Source organism: Bombina bombina, chromosome 4, assembly GCF_027579735.1.
Source record: "Bombina bombina isolate aBomBom1 chromosome 4, aBomBom1.pri, whole genome shotgun sequence".
NCBI lineage: Eukaryota > Metazoa > Chordata > Amphibia > Anura > Bombinatoridae > Bombina > Bombina bombina.
Window position 1 is genome coordinate 977,836,213 of NC_069502.1, and position 16,374 is coordinate 977,852,586.

The following is a 16,374-nucleotide window of genomic DNA, read 5'->3' on the forward strand; positions in this document are numbered from 1 at the left end:
ACCATAAGTCCCACCTTTGACCCATCCATATATATTTTTCAGAACTGAACAATGATTTTGTCCTCTTGGTTGTCAGGAACACACAATGGATTTGCTTATTTATATGCCAGTTGCACATAAAGCAGCAACTTTTCCAATTTGACTGCCAGAGGCAAACACAGAACATTGTTTTATACCAACATGGTTGTCAGTAAAAGAAAAAAAGAGAGATTTTACCCCAATGTCTACATGTAACACACATACAGCACTGTTTTAACACCCCTAATAATTTCCAGTAACATTTAACACAGTATTTGTACCCCATTTGGCATCAATAACTCATAGAGTAGTGCATTCACAGTGTCATGTTTTTTGGGACATATTTTTAATGCATTGGGATATAAGAAACCTTTAAAATGTAGCTATTATACAGGGGAAATTTATAAATGTAAGGTTTTTTTGTATAGATTTTACTGCACATCCTGCTGAAATATTGAACTATCTGGTAAAACATTGCACGCGTGACAACTCTACTCTGTGCCATTACCTTTCTTGCTCTCTCAGAATTTCCCCCAATGTTCATATATAAAAATGTTTTCTACTAATGAGAAGATAATAATTTATCTGCTACATATTTGATTAACAAGAACAATGCAGGTAGTTACCGCATCTGGCCAAGCCCAGCTACCCATTTGGCCAGATGCGGTAACTAACCTTTCCATTTTTGCTTTTAACTCTTAGCTGAGAGCTTGTAAGTGAGTGCTGGGTTCTCTCTGTGTGTTGTATTAATTTGTTTTGTAATTTTCCCTATGGTTCTTGCACCCAGACATGTCTGGGTTTAACTGCCTGTGACTTTGGGGACAGCACAGCTTTCTGTGAGTGCCGGTGAGCACCCAGGGCTGAGGATGTTGCAGGGTCATGGGATGTGTACCCAGTCCGGTATGAGAGTGCAGTCCCCTTCTGTGTTTTGTATATGTCTAGGGTGATTACATAAGCCTGTGCACCCTTCCCTTGTTCCCAGTTTGTTTGGATTTGAGAGCTTGCATTGTGTGGCTGTTTTAGGGTACCAGGTATTGGAAAGGACCTTGACGTGATACCTGGGTTTGTCCCATTTGGCCAGATGCAGTAACTAACCTTTCCATTTTTGCTTTTAAATCTCAGCTAAGATTTAAAAGCAAAAATGGAAAGGTTAGTTAACTAGCACTGATTAATTGGAACACAAAATTGGTTCGGTGAGCCCATTAAGCCTTGAACTTCATAGATAGCTGCATCCAATTATGAGATAAGGTATTTAAGGTGGCCAATTCCAAGTTGTTGTTCTCTTTGACTCTCCTCTAAAGAGTGGCAACATGGGGGCCTCAAAACAACTCTCAAATAACCTGAAAACAAAGATTGTTCAACATTATGGTTTAGGGGAAGGCTACAAAAAGCTATCACATAGATTTAAGCTGTCAGTGTCCACTGTGAGGAACATAGTGAGGAAATAGAAGACCACAGGCACAGTGCTTGTTAAGGCCAGAAATGGCAGGCCAAGTAAAATATCGGAGAGGCAAAGGCAAAGGATGGTGAGAACGGTCAAAAACAGCCCACAGACCACCTCCAAAGACCTACAACATCATCTTGCTGCAGATGGTGTCACAGTGCATCGTTCAACAATTTAGCGCACTTTGCACAAGAAAAAGCTATATGGGAGAGTGATGCGGAAGAAGCCTTTTCTGCACACACGCCACAAACAGAGTCACTTGAGGTATGCAAACGCACCTTTAGACAACCCAGCTTTATTTTGGAAGAAGGTGCTGTGGACTGATGAAGCAAAGATTGAGTTATTTGGTCATAACAAGGGGTGTTATGCATTGCGGCAAGAGAACACAGCGTTCCAAGACAAAGACTTGCTACCCACAGTAAAATTTAGTGGTTGTTTCATCATGCTGTGGGGCTGTGTGGCCAGTGCCGGTACTGGGAATCTTGTTAAAGTTGAGGGTCGCATGGATTCCACTCAATATCAGCAGATACTTGACAATAATGTTGAGGAATCAGTCGCAAAGTTGAAGTTACGCCGGTGCTGGATATTTCAACAAGACAACGACCCAAAACACTGCTCAAAATCTACTCTATCATTTATGCAGAGGAACAAGTACAATGTTCTGGAAAGGCCATCCCAGTCCCCAGACCTGAATATCATTGCAAATCTGTGGGGTGATTTGAAGCGGGCTGTAAATACTCGGTAACCATCAAACCTAACTGAACTTGAGATGTTTTGTAAGGAGGAATGGTCCAAAACACCTTCATCCAGAATCCAGACACTCATTACAGGCTATAGGAAGTGTCTAGAGGCTGTTATTTCTGCTAAAGGAGGCTCTACTAAATATTGATGCAATATTTCTGATGGAGTACCCAAATTTATGCACCTGTCTAATTTGGTTTTGATGCATATTGCACATTTTCTGTTAATTGAATAAACCTCATTTCACTACTGAAATATTATTGTGTCCTTCAGTTATTTGATAGATCAAAATGAAATTGCTGATCCAAACACCCAATTATTTATAAATAAAAATCATGGAAATTGTCAGGGGTGCCTAAACTTTTGCATACAACTGTGTGTATATATATATATATATATATATATATATATATATATATATATATATATATATATATAAATCCAGGAATAGGGCGCACCACAGAGACAGTCAATTCCAATAGGTAAAATTCTTCATTTTATTCGGCACAGCATAAAAACATGAGAGGGCTCACAGGCCCAACAGGTTCACAGGTAAAGAATTTTACCTATTGGAATTGACTGTCTCTGTGGTGCGCCCTATTCCTGGATTTCTCTGAATTTATTTGATAAGTTGGCAGACTTATCTTGGGGCTGCATAGCGGAGCTTTCGTGGTTAGCAGAGCATTCCCACTCTCCATTGAGCCGTCAGGAGGATTCGAGTCTCCACCCCTAGAAGCTATCAAGTTTGGAGCGGTGAGCTGTGCGCTTTACACACAGACCTTTGCTGTGTTGTTTGTATATATATATATATATATATATATATATATATATATATATACTATATATATATATATATATATATATATATATATATATATATATATATAAAAATCATGTATATATACATAAGGATATATATTTTACCAAAATACCATCAGATAGATGTAGAAATATTTACTTATGAATACATTGAACATATTCTGTTATGTGAAAGACATTGGAATGAGAAATATTCATATTTTCATGTTGGGTTAGTGCACATGAGAATATGCGATCGGGTTTGAGAGTGGGGTGTTAATTTTTTTTCACTTTTTTTTCAATTTTTTTCTCCATGGGGGAATACCTGATTGCGCACACAATAATCCAAGCTCAGTTTTTTTGGCTTGTCGGGTAAGCCTGCAACCGAAAACAGTTTATTTTAAACTCATAATACAAGTGCCACCCGATGAGTGCTAAAATCTTATTTCTAGCACAATTAACACTCGAGCAGGAGCGTTAATTAGCAATCCAATTGTAATCTGGCCCATTATTGGTTATTTATATAATCCCATATAGTGCTGTGGATAGGTTTGTACCCTGTCAGTTTGGAATGATAAAGCAGAAATTGTTTTAATCAAGGACATCTCTTTTTTGTTTTTAAGGTTGTAACATTATTTCATGTCTTGTTTTTGTTCTTAATATAGTGCAAATGTTTCTTAGTTACATTATAAACTGCCTTTAGGAAACCCATTTCAATGTGACCTTGGATCATGTATTATCTATTGATACTTTATTGTCTCCAGATGGAAAGTGTAAAACAAATAACAGGAAAGACTGTTTACCCTTTTTCTAATCAGTATGCAAGTCTTTTTTTATGTTGATAGAGGCTTTTACCTGAAAAAAAAGGAAAAATGTATATTCATATTCAGTTATGAGATAGCTTTCAATAATCAAATGTAGAAATAAAAGACGTTTATTAAAAAGTTTGTTGACCAAAGAACGAACCATAATACTTTGCTTTAAACTATAGGAAATATTTTAATACTTTTTTAAAATATATAAAATGTATTTATCTAACTTTTTTTATTGTCTGTTTATGCATTTCTAATGATATAGAGTATACCTATTTGGTGTACAATGAACAGACATTAATCAATAAAAAAATATATATGGCATTTTATCAAAGTCATTGTTATTTTGTTATTTATGCCAATCAATTATATGTATCTGGGGAATGGAGTTAGCAGATAGGAGAATTTTAACAGTTTAGGTCCTGGTTTCTCAACAGCCGGGCCGTGGCCCAGTACCGGGCCGTGATAGCCCTGCTGGTGGCCCCCACCTGTTATGCACCCACTGCACACTCTTACCCCACTGCACACCAGGGGCAAACTGAAACCAATCAAGGCCCCAGGAACACTGTCTCACACTAACCAAAATGTATTAAATTTTATGCAAATGAACATGGTAGCCTCAGTGACCTGCCCCCAACAGGCTCCTCAGAAAGGGCACCCACCCTCCAGGGCCAGACCCCACACTCTATGGCCCTCACAGTGACAGACCACGCCAGGGCCCCCCTACTTGCTGGTAGCTCAGCCTAGGTCCTATTTGGACATGTCTAGCTAAAATTTACCGGGCCTTGAGCTCACTTTGGTTGAGAACCACTGGTTTAGGTTACCAAAAGGGAGAGAAGGAAGGAAAATGTAACAGAGAGACTGAATAAGAGAGGTACAGGAGGGAGAATCTTGAAACAACTTTTGCAAGTATTAACATTATATTACACGGCTGTGGATGTATAAACGTTTTATAATAAGATCATTTTTGAACCTAGTAACAAAGAGGAATCAAACCAATAATAAAAATGTTATCTACCGGTAAATTTTTTTTAAAAATGAATGGCAATGTTTTTCTTTTCCCTCTTAGATATAGTGATGGTATCAAGTCCTCTTTTTCTCAAAGGACAAATACCTTTTGTCTGAAGTCAGGCAGTTTTGGTATATTCAACCAAGCCATTAGGTTTTCGTAAGATCGTCAAATTAAAAAACTGCATTCAGAATCCATTACGCTTATTGACAGTTTCCGATGGCGTGTTTTCCATCATTACCGACAAAGAATTATGCTACCCATAGAAGATAATAGAACTATTATTTCTGACCCAGGTATGGGACTAGTTGGAGTTATGTCCATATTTAAATATCAACATGTATTTACTTTTCAAAATATAATTAAGCACATATCTCCATAATTCCAAATAGGCCTATGCATAGGGAAGCCATACATATATCAATAAACTGAAAAATGTAATAAAACAAAGATAAATGATTTTTCATTAAATAAAACATTTTTCATTTCAATTTATTTGTTAATTAATTCAATGTATCTTTGTTTTGTTTTTTCTCTCTAGAGGTGTTCACAGTTAAGGTGGGCAGATGTTAAACGTAAATGTTATAGTGTAAGGTTGGGTAACCATAGTAACAAACTTCTTATGGGGTGATTTTCAAGAAATCCAATGTTAAATAGAAGTGTTTACACCGTGTTAACTTACACCTATATAAAAAGAGCAACTGCACACAATGCGCAAAATAATTAAATGGAAACCTGGTACTAAAATAGATCCGTAAACTACTTTTAGCTGTCTGCCACTTCTGTAGCTCACGGCTCCATTTTTAACGGCTCAATGGAAACAAGCTCCAAAAAAGATAAGATCCCTAGGATTTCATCATGGACCTAGTAAAAACACAAACATTTCTTCCATGTTACATTAGCAACAAACATGCAATTATATCACCCATGTTCAGAATACATACTTTCTAGACCCTGCTTATGATTCAGAAGTTTTATAAGTTCATGAATACTTACTTGGTTCAGAAATATTTTGTTGCATAAATAATCATGACACAGTCTTGCTTTGTGGGTAATAATTTTATAGTTCCAGTATAGTTTTACTTACTGTATTTGAAAACAAAAAAACTAAATTTATGCTTACCTGATAAATTTATTTCTCTTGTGGTGTATCCAGTCCACGGGTTCATCCATTACTTGTGGGATATTCTCCTTCCCAACAGGAAGCTGCAAGAGGACACCCACAGCAGAGCTGTCTATATAGCTCCTCCCCTAACTGCCACCACCAGTCATTCGACCGAAGACAAGCAAGAAAAAAAGGAGAAACTATAGGGTGCACTGGTGACTGTAGTTTAAAAATAAAAATAAACACCTGCCTTAAAATGACAGGGCAGGCCGTGGACTGGATACACCACAAGAGAAATAAATTTATCAGGTAAGCATAAATTTTGTTTTCTCTTGTAAAGGTGTATCCAGTCCACGGGTTCATCCATTACTTGTGGGATACCAATACCAAAGCTTTAGGACACGGATGAAGGGAGGGACAAGGCAGGAACTTAAACGGAAGGCACCACTGCCTGTAAGACCTTTCTCCCAAAAATAGCCTCCAAAGAAGCCAAAGTATCAAATTTATAGAATTTAGAAAAGGTATGAAGCGAAGACCAAGTCGCTGCCTTACAAATCTGTTCAACAGAGGCCTCATGTTTAAAAGCCCATGTGGAAGCTACTGCTCTAGTAGAATGAGCTGTAATTCTTTCAGGAGGCTGCTGGCCAGCAGTCTCATAAGTTAAGCGTATTATACTTCTTAGCCAAAAAGAAAGAGAAGTTGCCAAAGCCTTTTGGCCTCTCCTCTGTCCAGAGTAGACAACAAACAAAGCAGATGGTTGACGAAAATCCTTCGTAGCTTGTAAATAAAACTCTATCAAGATCACTGAAGCTCTCTCCTGCTTGATCTTGGCAATCAGACGAGGGAGCAGAGGAAACGGTGGAAACACATAAGCCAAGCTGAAGGACCAGGGCGCTGCTAGAGCATCTATCAGCGCTGCCTTGGGAACCCTGGACCTGGACCCGTAACAAGGAAGCTTGGCATTCTGACGAGACGCCATGAGATCCAGTTCTGGTTTGCCCCAAAGTTGCATCAACTGGGCAAATACCTCCAGATGGAGCTCCCACTCCCCCGGATGAAAAGTCTGCCAACTTAGAAAATCCGCCCCCAGTTCTCTACTCCTGGGATATGGATAGCTGAGAGATGGCAAGAGTGAACCTCTGCCCATAGAATTATCTTTGAAACCTCCAACATTGCCAGGGGGCTCCTTGTTCCCCCCTGATGGTTGATATAGGCTACAGTCGTGATGTTGTCCGACTGAAATCTGATGAACCTGACCGCAGCTAGCTGAGGCCAAGCCTGAAGAGCATTGAATATCGATCTTAGTTCCAGAATGTTTATTGGAAGGAGGGCCTCCTGCTGAGTCCACGAACCCTGAGCCTTCAGGGAGTTCCAGACTGCACCCCAGCCCAGAAGGCTGGCATCTGTCGTTACTATAGTCCATTCTGGCCCGCGGAAACTCATTCCCTTGGACAGATGGACCCGAGATAGCCACCAGAGAAAAGAATCCCTGGTCTCTTGACCCAGATTTAGTAGAGGGGACAAATCTGTGTAATCCCCATTCCACTGATTGAGCATGCAAAGTTGCAGTGGTCTGAGATGTAGGCGGGCAAACGGAACTATGTCCATTGCCGCTACCATTAATCTGATTACCTCCATACACTGAGCCACTGACGGACGAGAAATGGAATAAAGAGCACGGCAGGAAGTTAGAAGTTTTGACAATCTGACCTCTGTCAGATAAATCTTCATTTCTACTGAATCTATCAGAGTTCCTAGGAAGGAAACTCTTGTGAGAGGTGAGAGAGAACTCTTTCCTTCATTCACCTTCCACCCGTGAGACCTTAGGAATGCCAGAACAATGTTCGTATAGGACCTGGCGATTTGAAAAGTTGACGCCTGTATCAGGATGTCGTCTAGGTAAGGGGCTACTGCTATACCCCACGGTCTTAGAACCGCCAGAAGGGACCATAGAACCTTCGTAAAGATTCTTGGTGCCGTGGCTAACCCAAAGGGAAGAGCCACAAACTGGTAATGCCTGTCTAGGAAGGCGAACCTGAGAAACTGATGATGATCCCTGTGTATCAGAATATGTAGATAAGCATCCTTTAAATCCATGGTAGTCATATATTGACCCTCCTGGATCATAGGTAGGATGGTTCGAATAGTCTCCATCTTGAAGGATGGGACCCTGAGGAATTTGTTTAGGATCTTGAGATCCAAGATTGGTCTGAAAGTTCCCTCTTTCTTGGGAACTATAAACAGATTTGAATAGAAGCCCTGCCCCTGTTCCTCCTTTGGAACTGGGTGGATCACTCCCACAACTAGTAGGTCTTGAACGCAATGTAAGAATGCCTCTCTCTTTATCTGGTTTGCAGATAATTGCGAGAGATGAAATCTCCCCTTTGGAGATGAAGCTTTGAAATCCAGAAGATATCCCTGGGAAACAATCTCCAGAGCCCAGGGATCCTGGACGTCTCTTGCCCAAGCCTGGGTGAAGAGAGAAAGTCTGCCCCCCCTAGATCCGGTCCCGGATTGGGGGCTACTCCTTCATGCTGTCTTAGAGGCAGTAGCAGGCTTTTTGCCCTGTTTCCCCTTGTTCCAAGCCTGGTTAGGTCTCCAGACTAGCTTGGACTGGGCAAAATTTCCCTCTTGTTTTGTAGAAGAGGAAGATGAAGCTGCGCCACTCTTGAAGTTTCGAAAGGAACGAAAATTAGTCTGTTTGGTCCTTAACTTGTTGGACCTATCCTGGGGAAGGGCGTGGCCTTTTCCTCCAGTAATATCAGAAATGATCTCCTTCAGTCCAGGCCCAAATAGGGTCTGCCCTTTGAAGGGGATATTGAGAAGTTTAGACTTTGAAGTGATATCAGCTGACCAGGATTTAAGCCATAGCGCCCTACGTGCCTGAATGGCAAAACCTGAATTTTTAGCCGTTAGCTTGGTTAAATGAAAAATGGCATCAGAAATAAATGAATTGGCTAACTTAAGAGCTTTAAGCCTGTCAAGGATAAGGTCAGTGCATTTGGTACACATTCTAAGAGGGGGTTCCACAATGGCTTCTAAACATAATGAACAAGGAGTTTCCTCTATGTCAGACATGTTTAACAGACTAGTAATGAGACCAGCAAGCTTGGAAAACACTTTAATAAATGTGAAAAAAGCAATAATAAAAAACGGTACTGTGCCTTTAAGAGAAAAAAACTACCACATAAACTGCAAAACAGTGAAAAAAAGTAGTAAACTCTACGAAATTTTTACTGCGTGTATAAGGGACTAAAGCAGCATTGCACCCACTTGCAAATGGATGATTAACCCCTCAGGCCCAAAAACGAATTAGAAAAACTTAAAACCTGTTAACAAACAGTCAAACACACTGCCACAGCCCTGCTGTGGCTCCTACCTGCCCTTAAAAACGATTTTTGCAGGAACAAAACCCTCTATAGAGGTCCTATAAGCCAGAGGACTCCTTCAGGGAAGCTGGATGTCTCAGACTGAAAACGAAAATAGGCACCTCCCACCATGCACTCAAAGTCAGAGGGCCTTAAAAAAGTACTCCTAGGAGTAATCTAACAAGCCATGTGGAAATTAGGCCCCAAATAAAGATTTATCACCCTCAGAGAAAAAACGTTTTTATTTATAAATCATGCAAACGTTTTTACACTACGTAATATGAGAATTAACATGAATATTATCCCTTTTTGCAAGCATGATCCCAGTTGTTGTTAAATCACTATATCAGGCTTACCTCAAATATACCAGGCACTGTCAGCATTGTCTAGACTTTATCATCTCTCTAGAAAAAAATATACTGAACATACCTCAAAGCAGGCAATCTGCAGACCGTCCCCCCAACTGAAGTTTTCTTTCCATACTCTTCAGTTATGTGTGAGAACAGCAATGGACCTTAGTTACAAACCACTAAGATCATCAAACCTCCAGACAGAAGTCTTCTTCCAATTTCTGCCTGAGAGTAAAAACAGTACAACGCCGGTACCGTTTAAAAATAACAAACTTTTGATTGAAGGTAAAAACTACACTAAGTCACCACATCTCTCTTGATACTTCCTTTCTTGTCGAGAGCTGCAAGAGAATGACTGGGGGTGGCAGTTAGGGGAGGAGCTATATAGACAGCTCTGCTGTGGGTGTCCTCTTGCAGCTTCCTATTGGGAAGGAGAATATCCCACAAGTAATGGATGAACCCGTGGACTGGATACACCTTTACAAGAGAAAAAAAGCTTTCATACAAATCATACTTCCTATCCCTATCAATAAATTCTATATACAGTACAGAGCTTATTGACATTTTTAATCGACTATGTTAAAACTAAAGATTTTAAAATATGTCCTATATTTTGTCGACTTTGTTTTGTTGGCTTTGCCAACAAAAAGGAATAAAAAGATAATATTTTACAATACCCTTTACAATACCCTGTGCTGTATCTCACGGCATGAGAATGAGGCTCCCATTAGCGTCCATGGAGGAGCACAAAGCTTCCCTGAAATGTGAGCCTGAGGTCACGTTCGCATTGCGCCTCTCATCTAATACCATTGTGTGCTGGTGTTACGAGTGGAGCGCAAATATCCTGCACATAAAAGCACAATTTTGTGCTCCACTCGTAGTCTGGTCCACATAGGGGTCTATCTTCCAATATTTTCTTAATTTTAATTGATAATTTATCCATCTTAAATAAAGTTTAATCATATTTTCTTTCAACTCTGGTAATGAGTAATGTCTCAGTTGTAAATCTATTACTGTTTTGCTTAGACATACCAAACAATTTAATTCTATATTCCATAACCTTAATCCCCTCTGTTCCTTCTGAAGACATAACTTCTTGAAACCATTTCATGGCCTCTTTTTTTCCCCACACAAATTATTTAAGAGCAGTATTTATTATTATTGCATCTCTCCTACTAATAAAAAATGGAATATTTTGAAAAATGTATAATAATTCAGGGATAGTATGTATTAAAAGAGGCATTGATGGGGGACTTCCGGTAACGAATTAGAAAAAAAAAACTTCCAAAAACGAATTAGAAAAACTTAAAACCTGTTAACAAACAGTCAAACACACTGCCACAGCCCTGCTGTGGCTCCTACCTGCCCTTAAAAACGATTTTTGCAGGAACAAAACCCTCTATAGAGGTCCTATAAGCCAGAGGACTCCTTCAGGGAAGCTGGATGTCTCAGACTGAAAACGAAAATAGGCACCTCCCACCATGCACTCAAAGTCAGAGGGCCTTAAAAAAGTACTCCTAGGAGTAATCTAACAAGCCATGTGGAAATTAGGCCCCAAATAAAGATTTATCACCCTCAGAGAAAAAACGTTTTTATTTATAAATCATGCAAACGTTTTTACACTACGTAATATGAGAATTAACATGAATATTATCCCTTTTTGCAAGCATGATCCCAGTTGTTGTTAAATCACTATATCAGGCTTACCTCAAATATACCAGGCACTGTCAGCATTGTCTAGACTTTATCATCTCTCTAGAAAAAAATATACTGAACATACCTCAAAGCAGGCAATCTGCAGACCGTCCCCCCAACTGAAGTTTTCTTTCCATACTCTTCAGTTATGTGTGAGAACAGCAATGGACCTTAGTTACAAACCACTAAGATCATCAAACCTCCAGACAGAAGTCTTCTTCCAATTTCTGCCTGAGAGTAAAAACAGTACAACGCCGGTACCGTTTAAAAATAACAAACTTTTGATTGAAGGTAAAAACTACACTAAGTCACCACATCTCTCTTGATACTTCCTTTCTTGTCGAGAGCTGCAAGAGAATGACTGGGGGTGGCAGTTAGGGGAGGAGCTATATAGACAGCTCTGCTGTGGGTGTCCTCTTGCAGCTTCCTATTGGGAAGGAGAATATCCCACAAGTAATGGATGAACCCGTGGACTGGATACACCTTTACAAGAGAAAAAAAGCTTTCATACAAATCATACTTCCTATCCCTATCAATAAATTCTATATACAGTACAGAGCTTATTGACATTTTTAATCGACTATGTTAAAACTAAAGATTTTAAAATATGTCCTATATTTTGTCGACTTTGTTTTGTTGGCTTTGCCAACAAAAAGGAATAAAAAGATAATATTTTACAATACCCTTTTTCAACATGTATCTTACTTTGACATTTGTCAGAAAAAAAACATCTACTACTTATTTGAAATTCAAACTAAGTGCTTTTGCATTGTCTTTTTATTTTGCATTTTTTGATTAGGCCTTATACTATGTTTAGTGGTCCTTTAAGAAAATGATGTCCTTTTTTAAGGGACAGTTATTAATTTTACAAATTTTAGTCATCCCCTAGTGTACCTGGCCCAATTAAATAGTGAATTGACCTATGTTTTTTTACTTTTTGGACAAAATGATAAAATGGCAGTAACATATGTCTGGCATCATAAACACAAACAAGAGTCCTTCATTGTAGCTGAGATTGTACTCTTTTTAATGATGCCCTCATTTCTATCAACCCTTTTTTTCACAATTTCCGTGCAATTATCTTGATGTTAATTTGTCCTGCTTCCTGTATTAGGAAGAAATTAGTTATTGAATGGTTCCCTGTCTTATAAAGTTTAAGTAAGTGATTAATTGGCTCCCATTTCCAGATACATCAATGTTGTCTAATTAAATAATTACAATGCCTGATTTGAAGATATGCAAAGAAATGTTTGCAAACTCTGAGTGTCTAAAAATTGTGAGAAATGTATTAAACCTTTTTCTTTCCATTGCCCAAAAGGGATACATTTTTAGACTTTCATCATATTCAGATTTACCTTTAATAGGTAAACTATCCAATACAGGGCTAGATTACAAGTGTAGTGCTGCTAATTTATTGCTTGCCCATAAATAGACAAATTTGCCCATTTATGGGCGCACAATAAACAACCAGCCATTACAAGTGACTGGTTAATGCTATTGTGAGCTTGTGGTAGCAACTAGTGCCCCAAAAATGTACCAGAGATTAGATCTCTGGTTTATTTTAAAAATGTCCCCCAATTGCCACAAAGCTTCCAATTTAAAAAAAAAAAAAAAGTAGCATCTTTATTATTTTTTTTTTTAAATAACCGCGCAAAGCATTTTTTAGGTGTTAATGTGAGTGGGTGTGGGGTGTTTTAAAAAAACGCACTGAAAAGTGCCTTTACATTGTGGTCTATAAAGTCTAGAGTGTTCACTCTAAATATTTTTGTATATGCTGATATACATATATATTTATGTGTTTGTTAATATGTGTATATACACATATAAACATATATATATATTTATAAATTGATATACATATATATTTTACATTTTCTGCCAATCGCTGCATGGCTTACCCCCTTCGCTGTGCTAGGTTCTGTGCTGTATCTCACGGCATGAGAATGAGGCTCCCATTAGCGTCCATGGAGGAGCACAAAGCTTCCCTGAAATGTGAGCCTGAGGTCACGTTCGCATTGCGCCTCTCATCTAATACCATTGTGTGCTGGTGTTACGAGTGGAGCGCAAATATCCTGCACATAAAAGCACAATTTTGTGCTCCACTCGTAGTCTGGTCCACATAGGGGTCTATCTTCCAATATTTTCTTAATTTTAATTGATAATTTATCCATCTTAAATAAAGTTTAATCATATTTTCTTTCAACTCTGGTAATGAGTAATGTCTCAGTTGTAAATCTATTACTGTTTTGCTTAGACATACCAAACAATTTAATTCTATATTCCATAACCTTAATCCCCTCTGTTCCTTCTGAAGACATAACTTCTTGAAACCATTTCATGGCCTCTTTTTTTCCCCACACAAATTATTTAAGAGCAGTATTTATTATTATTGCATCTCTCCTACTAATAAAAAATGGAATATTTTGAAAAATGTATAATAATTCAGGGATAGTATGTATTAAAAGAGGCATTGATGGGGGACTTCCGGTAGGAGGGCGGAGAGAGCAGACGCACAGAACAGAGCTCCGCAGTTTCCAGCTATACAACTGGGAAAAAAACCCTGCACACTGCCCCAGAAAAAGCCGGCACCCTTGGCAGAGACACCCCTAACTGCCCGGACGCAAGCCGGCAGGGATTCTAACAGCGGAATCCCCTACCGGAGAAGTAGCAAGCCACCGAAGTGATTGTGAGTAGCGGCTGTGGCCACGAGGGCCATAAACAGACAGGGGGAATTAATAAGTGCTCCACGCAACACAAGGAGCCAAGGATTAGAACCGTATAATACGGAATAAAAGACTCAGACCCTCACAAGCGAAGGGTGGGACACAGAGGGGGGTAGTTATCAAGCCGTCTACTTTTCTGGCTTCGCCGGCCCAATACGTCCGCCTAAGCTCGCCTACCTTCGCCGCCGCGGACCTTGAATACGTTCGCCTAAGTTATCAAATAAAGCTGTCAAAAAGCCGCGGGGCGATGAGCAGCGGACTGTGACAGTTATCACTCATCCAATCTCGCTGCCCTTCGGCTTTTTCCCAGCTTTATTGCTAGCCTGTCACTAAGCACTCACACTAAACTACACTGTTCTGCCCCCTATACCGGCGCCCCCGGAGCCCCCCGCAACTAAATAAAGTTACTAACCCCTAAACCGCCGCTCCTAGACCCAGCCGCAAGTCTTATAAATGTATTAACCCCTAAACCGCCGCTCCTAGACCCCGCCGCAAGTCTTATAAATGTATTAACACCTAAACCGCCGCTCCTAGACCCCGCCGCAAGTCTTATAAATGTATTAACCCCTAAACCGCCGCTCCCGGACACCGCTGCCACCTACAGTATACCTAGTAACCCCTATCCTGCCCCCCCTACACCGTCGCCACCTATAATAAATTTATTAACCCCTAATCTGCCCCCCTACACCGTCGCCACCTATAATAAATTTATTAAACCCTAATCTGCCCCCCCTACACCGTCGCCACCTATAATAAATTTATTAACCCCTATCCTGCCCCCCACTACGCCGCCGCCACTGTAATAAAATTATTAACCCCTAAACCTAAGTCTAACTCTAACGCCCCCCTAACTTAAATATTAATTAAATAAATCTAAATAAATTAACTCTTATTAACTAAATGAATCCTATTTAAAACTAAATACTTACCTTTAAAATAAACCCTAATATAGCTACAATATAAATAATAATTATATTCTAGCTATCTTAGGATTTATATTTATTTTACAGGTAACTTTCAATTTATTTTAACCAGGTACAATAACTATTAAATAGTTATTAACTATTTAATAGCTTACCTAGCTAAAATAAAGAGAAATGTACCTGTGAAATAAATCCTAACCTAAGTTACAATTACACCTAACACTACACTATACTTTAATAAATTATTCCTATTTAAAACTAAATACTTACCTGTAAAATAAACCCTAAGATAGCTACAATGTAATTAATAATTATATTATAGTTATCTTAGGATTTATATTTATTTTACAGGTAACTTTGTATTTATTTTAGCTAGTTAGAATAGTTATTAAATAGTTATTAACTATTTAATAACTACCTAGCTAAAAGAAATACAAAATTACCTGTAAAATAAATCCTAACCTAAGTTACAATTAAACCTAATACTACACTATCATTAAATTAACTAAATAAACTACATACAAATAACTACAATTAAATACAATTACATAAACTAACTAAAGTACAAAAAATAAAAAAGCTAAGTTACAAAAAATAAAAAAATAAGTTACAAAAAATAAAAAAATAAGTTACAAACATGTTAAAAATATTACAACAATTTTAAGCTACTTACACCTAATCTAAGCCCCCTAATAAAATAACAAACCCCCCCAAAATAAAAAAAATCCCTACCCTATTCTAAATTAAATAAATTTCAAAGCTCTTTTACCTTACCAGTCCTTAAAAGGGCCATTTGTGGGGGCATGCCCCAAAAAGTTCAGCTCTTTTGCCTGTAAAAGAAAAATACAACCCCCCCCAACATTAAAACCCACCACCCACATACCCCTAATCTAATCCAAACCCCCCTTACAAAAACCTAACACTAATCCCCTGAAGATCATCCTACCTTGAGTCATCTTCACTCAGCCGAGCCACCGATGGAACTGAAGAGGACATCCGGAGCGGAAGAAGTTAATCCTCCAAGCGGCGCTGAAGAAATCTTCCATCCGATGAAGTCCTCATCCAGGCGGCGCTGAAGAAGTCTTCGATCCGGCCGATGTCATCTTCAAAGAGGCGCTGAAGAGGTCTTCTATCCGGGCGAAGTCATCTTCCAAGCCGGGTCTTGAATCTTCCTTCCGCCGACGCGGAACCACCTTCTTCACCGACGGACTACGACGAATGACGGCTCCTTTAAGGGACGTCATCCAAGATGGTGTCCCCTCAATTCCGATTGGCTGATAGGATTCTATCAGCCAATCGGAATTAAGGTAGGAAAATCTGATTGGCTGATGGAATCAGCCAATCAGATTCAAGTTCAATCCGATTGGCTGATGGAATCAGCCAATCAG